Below are 17,738 nucleotides of genomic sequence, written 5' to 3'. Positions count from 1 at the left end.
TTTTTTAAGTATAAATTGCTGTTCATTTAGCCTCATTATTATCAGTTTAGGGTATTATCAATTATTGGGTTAACCCCATGGTGTGTCATGAAATATAGTTGCATTAACAGTATTTCAGGCCTACCGTTTTTTCAATAATTGCAGTTTAATAGTAATCGTCTATATCCCTGTGCTTTTATAAGGACACTTACCTTGTAATGTGCTGCCTGTGAATGTGTGCCATTGGAATAACTTGAGCCTTCTACCAAAGAAAGCATAATTAAATCACTGGGCTGTTTTAAGACCATGAGGTGCTGCTTTAGCACATATACACTTGCCTGTGCTTGCTTTCCTCGTTTACGATGTGAAAAGTATGCAATATGTATTTCTTACTAGCAGCACACTTTATCACAATTTGTTGATTTTGTTTTTCTTCAACTCTTTTTTATCTTCACCAATCCTATTGATCACCGAAAGAAGGAATGGGTGGGTCATGGAACTTTTGCCTCATGCAAGCGGACTACGGTAAAAAACATGTACAAGGACTATGAAGGCTGGGAAGCGCTCTGCAGGGGAGGCCCATGACCAGGACTCAGGACCCCCATCACCACTTCATTAAAGCTCAGATCTGAGCACACGCTGAGTTTCTATGTTTGCAGAAAGGATCCTGCTGCCAAAAAAATGTTTGAAATCTCTGCACTATGTTTTTTCTATTTATTCAAATACCACAGTCATTTAAAACAATGCTAGGAAAATCCAGAAAGAAAACACTACCTTGTTAGTTATGGGAGCTGCTTTATTTTAAGAAAAGGAACATGGAAATGAATAGTCAAAGCAGTGAAAAAACAAAAGTAGAACCAGGTATAGGAGGTTTAATTCCATTCAATTTAACCTAGCAAACCACCTGGCTGGGTGCTGGGAGGGAACGATGCCAAGATGAATGAGATAAGATCCTAGACTTTTTGGTCCAAGAGAACAGTGAGAGAAGTTCAAAACTGGTGATGATGCATAAAAGAGAGACGCAAAGGGCACTGAGGGGGCCAGGGGAGAGGAGGAGAGGGGAGTCACTTTGTGAGGGACTAGGGAGGACACGTCTCCCCATCTCTTGGGTTGGCACAACTTATTCAGTCATCCAGCAGAAATTTACCACTGATAAGACACTGGGCAAGACCAAGGAAAGGATATCAAGAGCCAGAGATTCCCTTGTTCATCTTGATGCCAAAGAAAGTGATTGAAGACAGGCTTCTCAAACTTGATTGTGCATACAAATTACCTGACTGTGAGGGGTTGTTAAAAACAAATCCTGATTCAACAGGTGTGGGGCTGGCCTGATAACCTGAATTTCTAACAAGTTCCCAGATGACACCAATGCTGCCAGTCAATACTTTGAGTACCATGGATCTAATAAGCCCATGCCACACTCGGCTATTAGCAATACGTTATAAGGCAACAACTCCTGTGAGAAACACTGCTCCTTGCCTAATCCAGTATTCATTCTCCTTTTATGTAACAATGAGGGCCCCCGTTTTGTTTGGCAGGGTAATATGCTCAGTTAAAAGTGTTCAGTTCCCCAGCATCCACTGTAATGCGAGTGTGGGGTGACATAATTCTAACAAAAGAGGTACAGGCAGAACACCACAGAGAAGACATCCCTTCTTGTTTAAAATAAAACCTCTGATGGAAAAGGTTTTAGTCTTTGTCTTGGCTTTTAGTGTTTTCTCCTTTTTCCTGCCTGAAACATAGACCCAATGCCTTCAGGGGCTGTTACCATGACTTGAAAATCATAGACTGCAGATGTGAAGTGGAAGAAGCAACCTGGGTCCTTCATGCCTCATGGAATGTGCCTACCTGCTGCTACCTGGTATCTAGGTCTGGGTTTCCCCAGAAGTGGTCCTCAGACAAAAAATCAACTGCAGTGTATTTGGGAAGTAATCCCAGGAAACACCAGTAGGGGGATGGAAAGCGACACAGGGAAGGGAAGGAAGCCAAGAATGGTGTGTCATCCAACCAATTTCCACAGTGAGAAACTGGAGGTTAGTCCCACTGGGGAAATCTGAGAGACAGGGTAAAACACATAAAAGAATTAGGACACTAAGGGTTGAGGAGCTGGGGTTTGCATGCATGAAATCCCAACCCAGCTTGGGAGAGGCCAGCTTCTGTAGGGCATGAATTCTCCAACACACTGACCCACCCTGTGCACAAGCCAAGCATGCTCCCACAGCCTAAAAAAACAAACAAAAAACAAAACAAACAAAAAAAACCCCACACACACAAAAAAACCCAGGACCAAGACTGGGGTATTTGCAAAATCAGTGAGAACATTGTAGACAGGCATGTGTAGGGTACTAACAGCATCTGCCTGTACCTGGTAAAACTCAACCCAGACTCTTACTAGAGGCAAACGCAATTCCAGCTGAAAACCACCTTAGGAGCATTCTGATTTTAAAAGAGGTTCTCACCCCTATCTCACAAACATAGAGGACAATATTTAATGCTAAGCTATGTATCTGTAATGGCAGAATCCAAGGCAATATGTTTAGAGGCAGGAAGCTTTCTCTAGCAAACTTTAAAACACACTATATAGGCAACTGCTTACTCTGCCAATGGGACCAGCCAGCAGGCTTCTCCACAATGTGGGGATTTTGATATAACACCCAGAGCTTATAAATATGTTATTCACACAGAATATTTTCCCACTTAGTCTAGATTTTATTTTCTTAGTTCTTGGGCAAATCAAAGAGACTTTCAATGAGTTCAGGAAAAAGCATTCTCCAGGTAGGGGAAGCTCCCATCCTTCTAAATGATTAACATCCTTATGAATGACCTAGAAGATGAAATAAGAAGAAAGTTACTCAGAAGGGCACATGGTACCAAGCTGAGACAAGACAGAAATGTGAAGAAAGATTAAAAGAATGAGTTCATAAAGTTCTTGAATGTATAAACTGGAAGCAAGCATACTGAGATCATCTTTATTCTTGTCTGGGCCCTCTGGCTGACCTTGGGGAAAATGAAGGGCCCCAGTGTTGGACTCCACTCCACTGCCCATGGCCCCACTCTGCACAGTGCCTGGGTTAAGAGTTGGCTGCAGCCAAGGCAACACAGACTGGAGATTAAGTGAGCCTAGAATTTCAAAGGTCAATGATTTCAAAGAAAAAATTGGCAGAAAAAGCAGCCATCACTGAGGGGCACAGAGCGGCAGTAGCTGACCCAAGAAAGAGCTCTACCACCAGGACAGAAAAACAGTAAGCTCAGGATCATGGAGAAGGGGAACCACGTTCTTTTTTAAAGAACTTTGAGAAGTTTTCACATGGCAAATATTTCCAAATCTGGTTTCAACATAGCCAAGGACATGCAAGTGAGTAAATCCTTCATCCACATAAGAGTAAACACTCTATCTTCTTTGTGCTGCACAAGTCACAGTGATAGAACTGCCCTCGAATCCCCAGTGCAGGCTCCCTGAAGTGATCTCCAACAGTTCTTTCTTAGGTGCTCTGCTATCTAACCTTTGTGGGTCTCTACTTCCTTATCCATAACATAAGACATAGCCAGGCTTCCCATGCTGTAGGACTGTTGCAAAGTCAAAACAGAAAAGGGGTCACAGATGAGCAGTGGCTTCCGGACTGGGAGAAATATAAAGCAGGTATGGGTTTGTTGTTCTTATGATATCATTGTTGATACATCCCTGTGACTTAGGTTAACACAATGTGGCTCTGAGGATTCAATGAAATGGTATCTATGGAGACTTCGCACCAGTGCTAGCACATAATATATATCTCCGTATGTGCTGGCTGTAGTCATCATCGTCATGATCACCCTCCCTCCATCACCATCACCACCAATAGAACCACCATCACCACCACTACTGTCTCACCACGACCATCAGCACCGGCATCACCCTCCTCACACCACCATCCCACCACCACAGTCCTCTTTGTAATTGCCATGCACTGCTCATTTTAAATTACAAATGTCCATAAATGGTGAACATTCTCTTCCCTTGGTTCATGGGCTTTAGGCTGTTCGTGTTTTCTTTTTGAGTCAATGTCTGAGCCACCAAGAAACATTAGAAAAGTGAGCAGTAAGGCTTTCTCTGACACCCTGAGAGGTTCTTCTCCTCTAAGAGAAAAGTACTGACTGATGTGAGATGACTCTGAAACCCATGCACCCTCTGTCTTGTTTTTGTTTTTGCCCCATCTTCATTCTTGTCAGCAGCACTCACACAGGTGCCGTCACCATCAGCCTGCAGCTTTGTAGGCGGAAATCTTCAACCAAACAGTCACAGAGCAGATTTTCATTAGCCCTGCAGCTATTCAAAGGTGGTTTACCCACCTGTGGACAAATGAGAAGCATCCCCCCATCTTCCTTCCAAGGATTCATAGTGTCAGAGAATGTGCATGCTGAAAAAGCACTCTACAATCTACATGTCCTGCAGTGTATACACTGGGGAACCGGGACACAGAAAAATAAAGGGCTCCTACAAGAATACCCAGGTAACAAGAGGTGGACACAGGGCCACAACCCATGTCTGCTTTGTTCTCAACCCAGTGTTCTTTCACTACTTGGTGCCCCCTCTTCTTGGAGTCATATGGTACTGTCAGAGCCTTGGCAGGAGGGGTGACAGGAAGGCAGTGCACGCAGTTGGGAGAAGCCAGGAGCAGCTGGAAATTAGCTGGCTACAGTCAAGATGAAACAAACATAGAAACAAGCCCCTGGACCAGAGAGATGCAGGCATGAGAAAAGGCAGAAACAGAGTGGGCATGTGCAAGGGGTAGGAAGAACGGATGGAAGCCCAAACCCAGGTGGCAGGGACATCCAGCCAAGCTGCTGAGAGGAAGGTACCTGGGACCCAGACTCCTGGGACTCACTGCATCACGGTTCCACATCTCTAAGAAGTCCAGCCCTGACCTGGAGTGACCAAGGATGGGGGAAGGACTATCATTCTGAAACATAAAGGGCTGCCTTTGATTTCAGATGTTATTTTAGTGATTGCTATTCCAACCTTACCATCCTGAAAGGTCTCATGTGATGAAAGCTTAGGTCAGGGGTAAAAACCACAGGTTGGGAATGAGGGTTCCCCAAATCTTGAGCATAAAAGTCTGGAAAAATGAAGCAGGAATTTCACCCCAAGTCCTGATCCTGACAGCATTCATCAGGGACTGAGTTTCTGCAAGAGCTGATGATTAGGAGAATCAGAATAAAGTAGTCTTTAACGAAAAGACACCTTCATGCGTTTCACGTGTGCCTTAAAAAATAAATCTTAGGAGTCAAGCCTTTTTTATTCTGAGCCAAATATACAGATTGTGTGCAAGAACAGGTTTCCTACCTACTGGCATCCCTTGAGCTCAATAGTTTATCTTTGTGCAAATAAAGAGGGCATTCTAAGCAGAAAATAGTGTGTGTAATGGCACAGAAGCAAGAAACAGCATTTCTTTTCCTGCCCAGAGAACAGCAAGGATAGCAGGAAAATGGGGTGTGTGTCAGGCGGCAGCCACAGAAAAGTTTGGAAAGCAGGGACAGGATAGATCTTGGAGGGCTTTGCACACTACATGGGGTCCCTTGGATTTTATCACAATAGATCCTCATGATGATCCTCACAGACAGTCAATCCTCATTATTGACACATTTGGTATGTGCAAATTCTCCTACTCACCAAAATTTACTTGTAACCCCAAAATTAATTCTTGCAGTGCTGTTGTGGTCATTCACACGCATGTGCAGAGCAGCAAAAAGTGTGCATGTTCCTAGTTCAGGTCAGACAAGATGATGCTCTTTCTGTTACAGTTCTCATACTATATAACCAAGGGCCTTTTTAAATTTAATGCCACATTTTACACATTTTGTGCTTTGTGTTGGTGATTTCACTGTTTACAGTAGTCCCCAACCATAGTGCTAGAGTGCTGCAGAGCAAGAAGGTAGAGGAAATGCGTGTGTTAGATAGGCTTCATTCAGGCACAGGTTACGGTGCTATTGGCCATGAGTTCAGTGTTAACCAATCAACGATATATATAAAATGTCTTTAAACACAAACACACATACAACAGGGTTATATGCTGGCGTATTAATTAAACCATTGAGACCAGAGGCTCACAGGAGCCTAATTCTGTATTTCCCCTAGGAGCACTGGTTCAGTGTTTGCTAATGCAGTGTTCTCGGTGACTTTATAGAACAGGACAACCACAAATAAAAAAAATCCACTGTACCTAGATGGCTTTTATTTCACTTTTAAACTTCCTTCTCACAGAAGTCCTAAGTCTCACAAAGTCAAGTCTTTCCAAAAGCACCGTTATGTACTAAGTGATGGAGCCAGGACTTGAACCCAAATGGTCTGACACCTGCTCCCTTCATATTTCTACCTGAAATGCTGCAGATGCAAACCTAGCAGAAATGCCAGTGTCCTGGAGGCCTCAGAAGTCTACAGGCAGCCAGGCCATGAAGGTGAAAGATAATTCAGTGCATCTGCAGAGATTCCTAGTTGGCTCTTGACTGGATGGAATGACCAAGTAAAGAGGTAGAATCCTGCCTCGCTCCACTGAGCTGGGCTTCATGAGGATTCGACTTACCAGTGGCCTGTGACAGGACCCACAGTGAGCTGCCGGCAGCCGCCCAAGGGGCCCAGCGACTTAACATTCCACGTGCAGCAGTGCCGGGCAGCCTGGAGTCACATAACAGCAGTCTGGTGTGAGTATGCTGAACATTCCCTCCGGCAACCCTGAAGCCTTCCTTCCACTTCCAAGTCCTGCCGTATTTTTGAGGAAGGCTGAACAGATTATAAAGGAAATCCAAAAAGGAGATGATGTTCTGGGGAGCAAACCATGAAGAGGAAGGTGTGGGGTGAGACAGAGCTGCAGTTTCCTACCTAGGCTGTGTTTCTTTTAAGTTCTTAGATGACTGCTCTGTATTCAGCTGGTGTGCATGAAAATATAAACACCACTAGTGAGCAGTGAAGAGTGTGTGTGTGTGTGTGTGTGTGTGTGTGTGTGTGTGTGTGTGTTGGGCAAACAGCATGTGGCGGTGGGGCGGGGAATAACAGAAAAAAGAAAGAAATTGTTTTCCCATCTGATATATCAAGTAACTGACCATCTCCATGAGATCCCCCTTCAAATCTGCCAAAACTGGAAGAGCAGAAAGTCCCTCCCAGACCATGTTCCTCTGCAGAGAATGGAACAAAGTTGAAAAGTGCCAGACTAGATTGCAGAAGCCTCAGATTACTTGTGGAGTTTGTCTTATGATCCCAATTCTCCTTCCAAGGGCTTCTGCCCCCACACAGTCACTTAGAGCCCCATGGTCTTGCCTTATGTCCACCTTCTAAGAAGTGTGGGAATTAGTGCTGAAACAAACCCCACAGGCCAGTCCCACCTAAGAGAGAGCCCTGACGCTAGTAAGAGGATCTTCCAACGTCTACTGAAACGCTGCTCCTCCTGAGATGTTGGGAGGCAGTATTGACTACATACCTCCAACAGCCACTCAAGTCTACACATGCTCTTCTCACGCCAGAGTCAGCAAACTATGGCCCTCGGGCCAAATCTGGCCTGCTACTTACTTGTGTAAATAATTTTTTACTGTCACACAGCCATGCTTACTATGTATTGTCTGTGGCTGCCTTCACACTACATGGCAGAGCTGAGTAACTATGACAAAGACTGTATGGCCCACAAAGCCTAGATATCTGCTATCTGTCCCTTTACAGAAAAAGTTTCTGAACCCATTTCGATAAAACAGATGAGTTTTCTTACATTACACTGAACTGTGCAATCTGTCCTGTTGGTCATAATTCTCCCCTGGAGGGCCCTTGGGAGGCTATGCCCTCCTCCATCAGGCAACCTCGCAGTTTTATATGATTGATCATTGCAGTCCATTCTTGGTCCTCCCTTTGCTGAGATGGAAACCCCTGCCTTAGTCACTGCTCGTACTTCAGAGGAGGACCCATGCGCACCCAAGCCTGGTCATGCTCTGCATTCAGAGGAAGCTTTGTATTTCCTATGCCGCTCCCACCCCACCCCCACCTCCACCTCACAAATCTCTGGGTTCTTAAACTTAGGTTCTTAAACATATAGTGCTAGATATAACTTGTATTTATTCAGGCATCAATTCCCTTTACAAAGACCCTGTCTGGTGATGTTTGCTTCACCTATTAATCAATGTACAGCCCCAGCCAAGTGGGTAGGGTAGCAGGCAATTGTAGACAAGTGGGGGGAAAAATGTTTCAACTCAGTTTGGTTGGATATTAAAATCAGTGATTGTTTAGACAAAAAAAAAAAAAAAAAAGAGCTTATAGACCAATTCCTTTATTTGACAGATGAGTGAGCAGAGGCCAGAGAGCTTATGGAACGTGCTCCAGGTCACAAAACTGAGCAGTGGTGGGAGTTAGACCAGCACTCGGGTGTCCTGACTCCAGGATCATTCTTTCCACTGTTGTTTTTATTTTTCTCCCTCCATATTTCTAATTCCTTTAAAGCCACGGTAACAATGTTTTGAGTATCTCGGTGAACAACAACTGAGAGAGGAGGAGATCTTTACTAGGCCACATTATCCTATATGCAAGGATTCCCCTTCATCCCACATTCCCCCAGCTCTCTGAGACTCTGGAATCAGACCCAGGATATTCAGAAACATCATTAACATTTATATAATTGATATAATTTAATGAGCACTGACTATGTTCCAGGCACTCTGATAACTGCTTCATCATCTTATTTAGTCCTTATGACAACAACAAAATAGATATTGTTATCCATACTGTATGACTTTAAAGAGCCAGCTCGAGGCCATTTGGTGCAACTGGATCCCAAAGAGACAATCTAACTCCAGAATTGGAGTCCATGGCTCCCACGCTCACCTCCTCCTGCTGTTGAAACCTCACTGCGTGGCCCAGAGCCAGGCCTTCCCACAGAGGCAGCAGGTATGGGTCTATGAGGCATTATTTGCTTGTCCTCTCCCTAATACTTTTCTCTTTCTCTTCTGTTATTTTCATGCTCCAACAATTATTTTTTTGCTCAACCATCAAAGATCTATAATGGACCCATTCACGCTTTTGTTTCCTTTTCCTGCTTGTTTGTCTCTTCTCTCAGTTTTCCTCTCCTTTTAATGGCTTACATCTGTCTAAAGTCCCCAGAGTATTCCCAGCTCAGACAAAGAATGCAGGAATAAGAATTTGCTCCCCTCTGGATCCTGTCTATTAAAGACGTGATTGATGCTATCAACCCAACCTCTTCCAGCAAGCACCTGGCCTTGACCTATAGAAAGGGATAACCTTGGACCCCGAATTCAGTTTTTCTCATATTGAACCTTTCTACACCACATACTATGAATGATGCTGGATTACAAAGAAGAAAATATCGTCCCTGCCCTCCTGGAGTTTACTGTCTAAAGGGACAGAGAAACACATGCACAGATCATTACCCAAACAATATGGGATATGAGGCAAATTATGAAGCCCAGAGCAGGGGCATTTGACTCAGCCTGGTCGGGGGTCAGGGCAAGTTCAAGACAGAGAGAAACACTTAAGCTGAGTAGTTTTGTATCAGTAAAACCCATCCAAACCCAGGAAGGGGAAGAAAGTGTGGGTTCATGCAGAGGGCTTAACATACATGGACCCTCAGTCTGGGGCCCACTGAGGATGGAGGAGTAAGGGCACTTTACTCCCGTAATGGCCTCCACTCAGTGAGCACTTGCACCATATCTTGTGCCCCTTAAATGTTATCTCGTTAAATCTGCATACAAATTAGGTAGGCAGCACTAGCCCCACTGCACAGACCACCGGGGCTTAGAGACACCAAGTCCCTTGCCCAGGCTCGTGCAAATACAAAGTGGCAGGGGTGGAGGGGGACAAGTGCTTGTTCTCACCTTCAGACCCATGCTCCTAACCTCTACATACAGGTCTGCTCTCCCTGGAGCTGTGCGAGCTTTTCTGTTCCAGCGAAACATACTCATTGTCGTTCACTCAGAGCGTTCATAAGAGGTGAAGGAAGGGACTGAATGTGCTCAAGAGGGTTCCGTGAACCCTGAGGGCAAACACTCAGGAAGGGCATGGGCAGGTGCCCTCTCCCAGCAGCATCCCTGCTCCGAGGAGCTCACCAGCACAGCAAGAAGGCAAGTGGTGCCAAGGCCAACGAAATGTGTTTGTACCCACTCTCAGCCACACTGTGCTATGGCTGCCATCTGTGCAGGTCCCCTTAGAACGGCACCTGGGGCCTGTGTCTCCCTCCCCATCACTGCTAGCCCCCGCCTTATCCCTGAGTATCTGGATGCCTGCTGACCAGCAGGTGGCTGTTCAGTCCCTCAGGGTACAGTCCCTCAGGGTCCCTCTCCTCCTGCATGCGTCTCCATTTTCCTCTGTCCGGGAACCAGGCTGCACTGCAGATTGGCTCCGGCACAACCCTGGCCTGGAAATTGCCAGCTATTTTTGGTAATGACATCACCAATGATAGATAAATGTTTTACGCCCTCTTCCAGGCCCCTTGCTGAACTTAGTACTTGAAACAAAAACAAAGCACTAATGAAAACAGCAACAGAGTCCACAGGTTTATGACAATTAAAGGAAGCCCTGCAGCCAGGCTGCAAAGCCCAGGGCCAGAGCAGCTGGAGAAGCTGCAGCGTGGAGCCTGTGTCTGCACCTCCCTCTGGGCCCAGCAGCTGGGCCCAGCCACACTGGCCTGAGGGCCAGGTGCGAGACGGCAACACCAGGCCTCCTTGAAACACAAGCCAGCTGCTGAGGCTTAAAGAGTCTTGCGAGGCCAATAAACAGTGGGTTTGTTTTTGCCTAAAGGCCCCAAGGGTGTTAGTTATAGTCAGAACAATCTTCTTAAATCAGACCCTGTGTTTCCTGGCCACAAATCCTGGGTCTGAGCAGTCTGCAACTCTGCGGCACTTACCTGTGGCAGGTACCCAATGCTCCAGAGAGCAGTGGCTTTCAAGTCACAAGAGCCTGGTGGAGTCCTGCCTCAGTCACTTGCTGGCTGTGGGACCCAGGGCTCTGCCTCAAACTCCCAAGGCCTGTTTCTTCACCTATAAGATGAACAAAGGGTTTATTATACGGAGCACAAAAGCCTTACTCTGAGAATCACCTCACTGAATCTATGCAGAGGACAGACACATAGTAGGAGCTTAATCTCTCCTCCCTTTTGGTGAAGAATTCCTTGTTCCTATACTGGATTTACTTTCAGAGAGCTATCAAAACACATTTCCTGTGTTATAATAATTATAAATTCTCTCTTTCCCATCTGTTTGAGAACACCTTAAGAAAGGTTGTATCTTCTCTGTCTCTGTATATTTAATACTTAATACACAGCAAATGTGCCCCCCCAAAAATTCTTGTTAAATGAATTCATACATCCATGTGCTTAGTGGAATAAATAATACCTAGAAATTCCCATGTGTATTTACTAAAATCCTTTTCTCCACTTCTCTCTCCTTTTCTTGCATCGTTTCATTTACAGATTCAGCAAACATTTGGTGACCAGTCCTTATGTGTCATCCTCACTCCAAGCACATGGGAGGACATAACGGTGCACAAAGCATGGTCCTCAAACACTTCTAACCCTGCAGGAGTAATAGCACAGATCTAAAAGCCAACATAGGGCGTGGGCCGTGTCCTGTAAGGAATATCTATAGTGTTCAAAGTGCTCTGTGAGTTTAGAAGAAGAAGCAATCCCTGGGTGGCAGTGGTAGCTTCATGGAGCATATGGCCTTTGAACAGCACCTCTGGGTTTGTTTCATTCTGGCCCCAGTTCTAAAACTTTTTTACAGCACTCCCAAGCAAAAAGAGGCTAATGGTTTGAATGTAGACAAGATGAAGGGAAAAAGACTCTTAGCCATTGGCCAGACCTCACTGTAATCAAGAAAAGCTTTCCAGCCAAACTTCGTATGAAGAACAGCTCCATGACTTAACCCTGCTAATAGAGTCTGAGGCCAGATGAAAGCCACTTGGGGCCCATGATAGTGCCAGTGACTGCCTTATCCTGTTTTGTCACTCATCAATGCCCAACCATTAATGTGACTCAGTGTGCTTCTGTATTTGCTTCACTTCATGTGCTGCAGACTCTGCACACGCTCAGCATCACCAAACAGCTAACAGAGTCTTGGATACAATTTAGTCTCCACCAATCTGATGAGGTAAAACAAGGAAAAATCACCTGACAGGCTGCTGTCATCATCTATAGATTGGTTTTCCCTGGGGCATGGCCAAGTCTCATATAACCACCCGTTATGGGGAAGCTAGAGGGGTCCCATGGTACAACAACCTCCAAGAACCATCTCCCTCAGCAGGGCTCTGGGCAGACTCTGTTAGAAGGACATTGGACTGCAGGTTTAGGAGGAAGATGGCGGCATAGGAGGACACTGGGCTCACTTCGTCCTGCTGACCGCTTAGATTCCACCCAATCTGCCTAAATAACCCAGAAAACTACCAGAAGACTAGCAGAATGGACTCTCTGGAGCCAAGTGTACACAAGAGGCCCACAGAAGAGGGTAGGAAGGGCGGAGAGGCGGTGCGTACTACACAGACAGGTGGGAGGGAGCCGGGGCAGTGGAGGGGCAGCCCGCCCGGCAAGGTGGAATCCCCAAGTCTGGCTTGCAAAAGTGGAGGGGCCAGACCGCATGAGTTCTGACAGCCAACGGGACTTAACATCTGGAATATTAAAAGTCAACAGCTCTGCTCTCGGAGAGCAGGGAGGGCTAGACGATGAAGGGAGGGAAAATTGTTGAGCCCTGAAAGACAGAGCTCAGCTCAGAGGGGGAACAAAGGGGCTGGCAATCCCATCTCCCTCTCCATCCCCCAGCCAAAATCCCAAAGGGAACCAGTTCCCATCACTGAACTTGCTTGTACGGTGCAAACACCCAACACTGTGCTTCTGTGGATCCATCCCTCCGACCGGCCTGCCTCCTCCTGGTGCTGCAGGGCCCCTCCCGAAGCGGACCACAAAATGGACCACAAAGCGGACCGAAGCAGACAGCAAAGTGAGCTAAGCCTGCCTCTCCCGCCCCTGTGCACCTTGCAGATGCACCCCAGCTAATATGCCCGATCCCATTGGAGAAGCACAAGCCTGGCCATGTGCAAGTAGCCCAGCCAGGGGCCACACCACTCCACAGTGAGTCCTGCCCCTAGGAGAGGGGAAGGTAAGGTACACAGCAGTCTGACTGTGGCCCCAGCGGTGGGCTAGGGGCAGACATCAGGTTTGACTGCGGCCCCGCCCACCAACACAAGATACTCTGGACAGCACAGGGGAAGTGCCCTGCAGTTAGGAGCTACTGCAGGGACTACCCAAAATGACAAAATGGAAGAATTCTCCTCAAAAAAAACTCTAGGAAATAGCGACAGCTAAAGAATTGATCAAAAACGATTTAAGCAATATAACAGAACAAGAATTTAGAATAACAGTCATAAAACTAATTGCTGGGCTTGAAAAAAGCATAGAGAAAGTAGAGAATCTATTGCTACAGAGATCAAGGGACTAAGAAACAGTCATGAGGAGCTAAAAAAATGCTATAAATGAGGCGCAAAATAAAATGGAGGTGGCCATAGCATGGATTGAAGAGGCGGAGGAGAGAATAGGTAAATTAGAAGATGAAATTACGGAAAAAGAGGAAATTGAGAAAAAGATTAAAAAATCCAGGAGTATGAGGGGAGAATTAGAGAACTAAGTGACGCAATCAAACAGAACAATATCCATATCATAGGAATTCCAGAAGAAGAAGAGAGAGAGAAAGGGGCTGAGGGTATACTTGAACAAATCATAGCTGAGAACTTCCCTGACCTGGGGAAGGAAAAAGGCATTGAAATCCAAGAGGCACAGAGAACTCCCTTCAGACGTAACTTGAATCGATCTTCTGCATGACATATCACAGTGAAACTGGCAAAATACAAGAATAAAGAGAAAATTCTGAAAGCAGCTACAGATAAACACCCTCTAACTTACAAAGGTAGACCCATAAGAGTAGTAGTAGCAGACCTATCTACTGAAACTTGGCAGGCCAAAAAGGAAAGGCAGGAAATCTTCAACACGATGAACAGAAAACTTGCAGCCAAGAATCCTCTATCCAGCAAGTCTGTCATTCAGAATAGGAGAGATAAAGGTTTTCCCAAACAAAAACTGAAGGAATTCATCACCACTAAACCATCCCTACAAGAGATCCTAAGGGGGATCCTGTGAGACAAAGTACCAGAGACATTGCTACAAGCAGGAAACCTACAGACATCACAATGACTCTAAACCCGTATCTTTCTATAATAACACTGAATGTAAATGGGCTAAATGCACCAACCAAAAGACACAGGGTATCAGACTGGATAAAAAAACAAGACCCATCTATTTGCTGTCTACAAGAGACTCATTTTAGACCTGAGGACACCTTCAGATTAAAAGTGAGGGGATGGAGAACTATCTATCATGCTACTGGAAGTCAAAAGAGAGCTGAAGTAGCCATACTTGTATCAGACAATCTAGACTTCAAATTAAAGGTGGTAACAAGAGATGAAGAAGGGCATTATATAATAATTACAGGGTCTATCCATTAGGAAGAGCTAACAATTATAAATGTCTATGCGCCGAATACGGGAGCCCCTAAATATATAAAACAATTAATCACAAACATAAGCAACCTTATTGATAAGAATGTGGTAATTGCAGGGGACTTTAACACTCCACTTACAGAAATGGATAGATCATCTAGACACACGGTCAATAAAGAAACAAGGTCCCTGAATGATACATTGCATCAGATGGACTTGACAGATATATTTAGAACTCTGCATCCCAAAGCAACAGAATATACTTTCTTCTCGAGTGTACATGGAACCTTCTCCAAGATAGATCATATACTGGGTCACAAAACAGTATACAAGAATTGAGATCATACCATGCATACTTTCAGACCACAATGCTATGAAGCTTGAAATCAACCACAGGAAAAAGTCTGGAAAACCGCCAAAAGCATGGAGGTTAAAGAACACCCTACTAAAGAATGAATGGGTCAAACAGGCAATTAGAGAAGAAATTAAAAAAATATGGAAACAAACGAAAATGAAAATACAACAATTCAAATGCTTTGGGACGCAGCGAAGGCAGTCCTGAGAGGAAAATACATTGCAATCCAGGCCTATCTCAAGAAACAAGAAAAATCCCCAATACAAAATCTAACAGCACACCTAAAGGAAACAGAAGCAGAACAGCAAAGATGCCCCAAACCCAGCAGAAGAAGAGAAATAATAAAGATCAGAGCAGAAATAAACAATATAGAATCTAAAAAAAACTGTAGAGCAGACCAATGAAACCAAGAGTGGGTTTTTTGAAAAAAGAAACAAAATTGATAAACCTCTAGCCAGGCTTCTCAAAAAGAAAAGGGAGATGACCCAAATAGATAAAATCATGAATGAAAATAGAATTATTACAACCAATAACTCAGAAATACCAGCAATTATCAGGGAATACTATGAAAAATTATATGCCAACAAACTGGACAACCTGGAAGAAATGGACAAATTCCTAAGCACGCACACACTTCCTAAACTCAAACAGGAAGAAATAGAAAACTTGAACAGACCCATAACCAGCGAAGAAATTGAATCAGTTATCAAACATCTCCCAACAAATAAGAGTCCAGGACCAGATGGCTTCCCAGGGGAATTCTACCAGACATTTAAAGCAGAGATAATACCTATCCTTCTCAAGCTATTCCAAGAAATAGAAAGGGAAGGAAAACTTCCAGACTCATTCTATGAAGCCAGCATTACTTTGATTCCTAAACCAGACAGAGACCCAGTAAAAAAAGAGAACTACAGGCCAATATCCCTGATGAATATGGATGCAAAAATTCTCGATAAGATACTAGCAAATCGAATTCAACAGCATATAAAAGGAATTATTCACCATGATCAAGTGGGATTCATTCCTGGGATGCAGGGCTGGTTCAAAATTCGCAAATCAATCAATGTGATACATCACATTTATAAAGGAAAAGATAAGAACCATATGATCCTGTCAATCAATGCAGAAAAAACATTTGACAAAATTCAGCATCCTTTCTTAATAAAAACACTCGAGAAAGTCGGGATAGAAGGAACATACTTAAACATCATAAAAGCCATTTATGAAAAGCCCACAGCTAACATCATCCTCAATGGGGAAAAACTGAGAGCTTTCCTCCTGAGATCAGGAACACGACAGGGATGTCCACTCTCCCTGCTGTTGTTTAAGATAGTGTTGGAAGTGCTAGCATCAGCAATCAGACAACACAAGGAAATCAAAGGCATCAAAATTGGCAAAGATGAAGTCAAGCTTTCATTTTTTGCAGATGACATGATATTATACATGGAAAACCTGATAGACTCCACCAAATGTCTGCTGGAACTGATACATGAATTCAGCAAAGTCACAGGATACAAAATCAATGTAAAGAAATCAGTTGCATTCTTATACACTAACAATGAAGCAACAGAAAGACAAATAAAGAAAAACTGATCCCATTCACAATTGCACCAAGAAGCATAAAATACCTAGGGATAAACCTAACTAAAGATGTAAAAGATCTGTATGCTGAAAACTATAGAACGCTTACGAAGGAAACTGAAGAAGATATAAAGAAATGGAAAAACATTCCGGGCTCATGGATTGGAAGAATAAATATTGTTAAAATGCTAATACTACCCAAAGCTATCTACACATTCAATGCAATCCCAATCAAAATTGCACCAGCATTCTTCTAGAAGCTACAACAAGCAATCCTAACATTTGTATGGAACCACAAAAGGCCCCAAATAGCCAAAGTAATTCTGAAGAAGACCAAACCAGGAGGCATCACAATCCCAGACTTTAGCCTCTACTACAAAGCTGTAATCATCAAGACAGCATGGTATTGGCACAAAAACAGACACATAGACCAATGGAATAGAATAGAAACCCCAGAACTAGACCCACACAAGTATGGCCAACTCATCTTTGACAAAGCAGGAAAGAATATCCAATGGAAAAAAGACAGTCTCTTTAACAAATGATGCTGGGAGAGCTGGACAGCAACATGCAGAAGAATGAAACAAGACCACTTTCTTACACCATTCACAAAAACTCAAAATGGATGAAGGACCTGAATGTGAGACAGGAAACCATCAAAACCCTAGAGAAGAAAGCAGGGAAAAATCTCTCTGACCTCAGCCGCAGCAATTCATAATTGACACATCCCCAAAGGCAAGGGAATTAAAAGCAAAAATGAACTATTGGGACCTCATGAAGATAGAAAGCTTCTGCACAGCAAAGGAAACAATCAACAAAACTAAAAGGCAACCAACGGAATGGGAAAAGAGATTTGCAAATGACATATCGGACAAAGGGCTACTATCCAAAATCTATAAAGAGCTCACCAAACTCCACACCCCAAAAACAAACAATCCAGTGAAGAAATGGGCAGAAAACATGAATAGACACTTCTCTAAAGAAGACAACCAGATGGCCAACAGGCACATGAAAAGATGCTCAACGTCACTCCTCATCAGGGATATACAAATCAAAACCACACTGAGATACCACCTCCCACGAGTCAGAGTGGCTAAAATGAAGAAAACAGGAGACTATAGATGCTAGAGAGGATGTGGAGAAACAGGAACCCTCTTGTACTGTTGGTGGGAATGCAAACTGGTGCAGCCGCTCTGGAAAACAGTGTGGAGCTTCCTCAAAAAATTAAAAATAGACCTACCCTATGACCCAGCAGGAGCACTGCTAGAAATTTACCCAAGGGATACAGGAGTAGTGATGTATAGGGGCACTTGTACC

The 17,738-nt window shown here is 44.2% G+C and overlaps 1 protein-coding gene across 1 annotated transcript in view; it reads right to left on the bottom strand.

Moving 5' to 3' along the window:
* The window catches only part of ALK (ALK receptor tyrosine kinase), a 704,322-nt gene extending 693,361 nt beyond the window's left edge, over positions 1 to 10,961 (bottom strand). Inside the window, exon 1 of the mRNA XM_045447274.1 lies at positions 10,851 to 10,961. The gene's annotated coding sequence lies outside the window, so the exon portion shown is untranslated. The remainder of the gene's footprint in view (positions 1 to 10,850) is intronic.
* Positions 10,962 to 17,738: the final 6,777 nt, after the last annotated feature.

The sequence above is a fragment of the Leopardus geoffroyi genome, chromosome A3 (genome assembly GCF_018350155.1).
Source record: "Leopardus geoffroyi isolate Oge1 chromosome A3, O.geoffroyi_Oge1_pat1.0, whole genome shotgun sequence".
Classification (NCBI taxonomy): Eukaryota; Metazoa; Chordata; class Mammalia; order Carnivora; family Felidae; genus Leopardus; species Leopardus geoffroyi.
The sequence above is the reverse complement of the archived record's forward strand: the minus strand, read 5'-3'. Positions and strand labels throughout refer to the sequence as shown.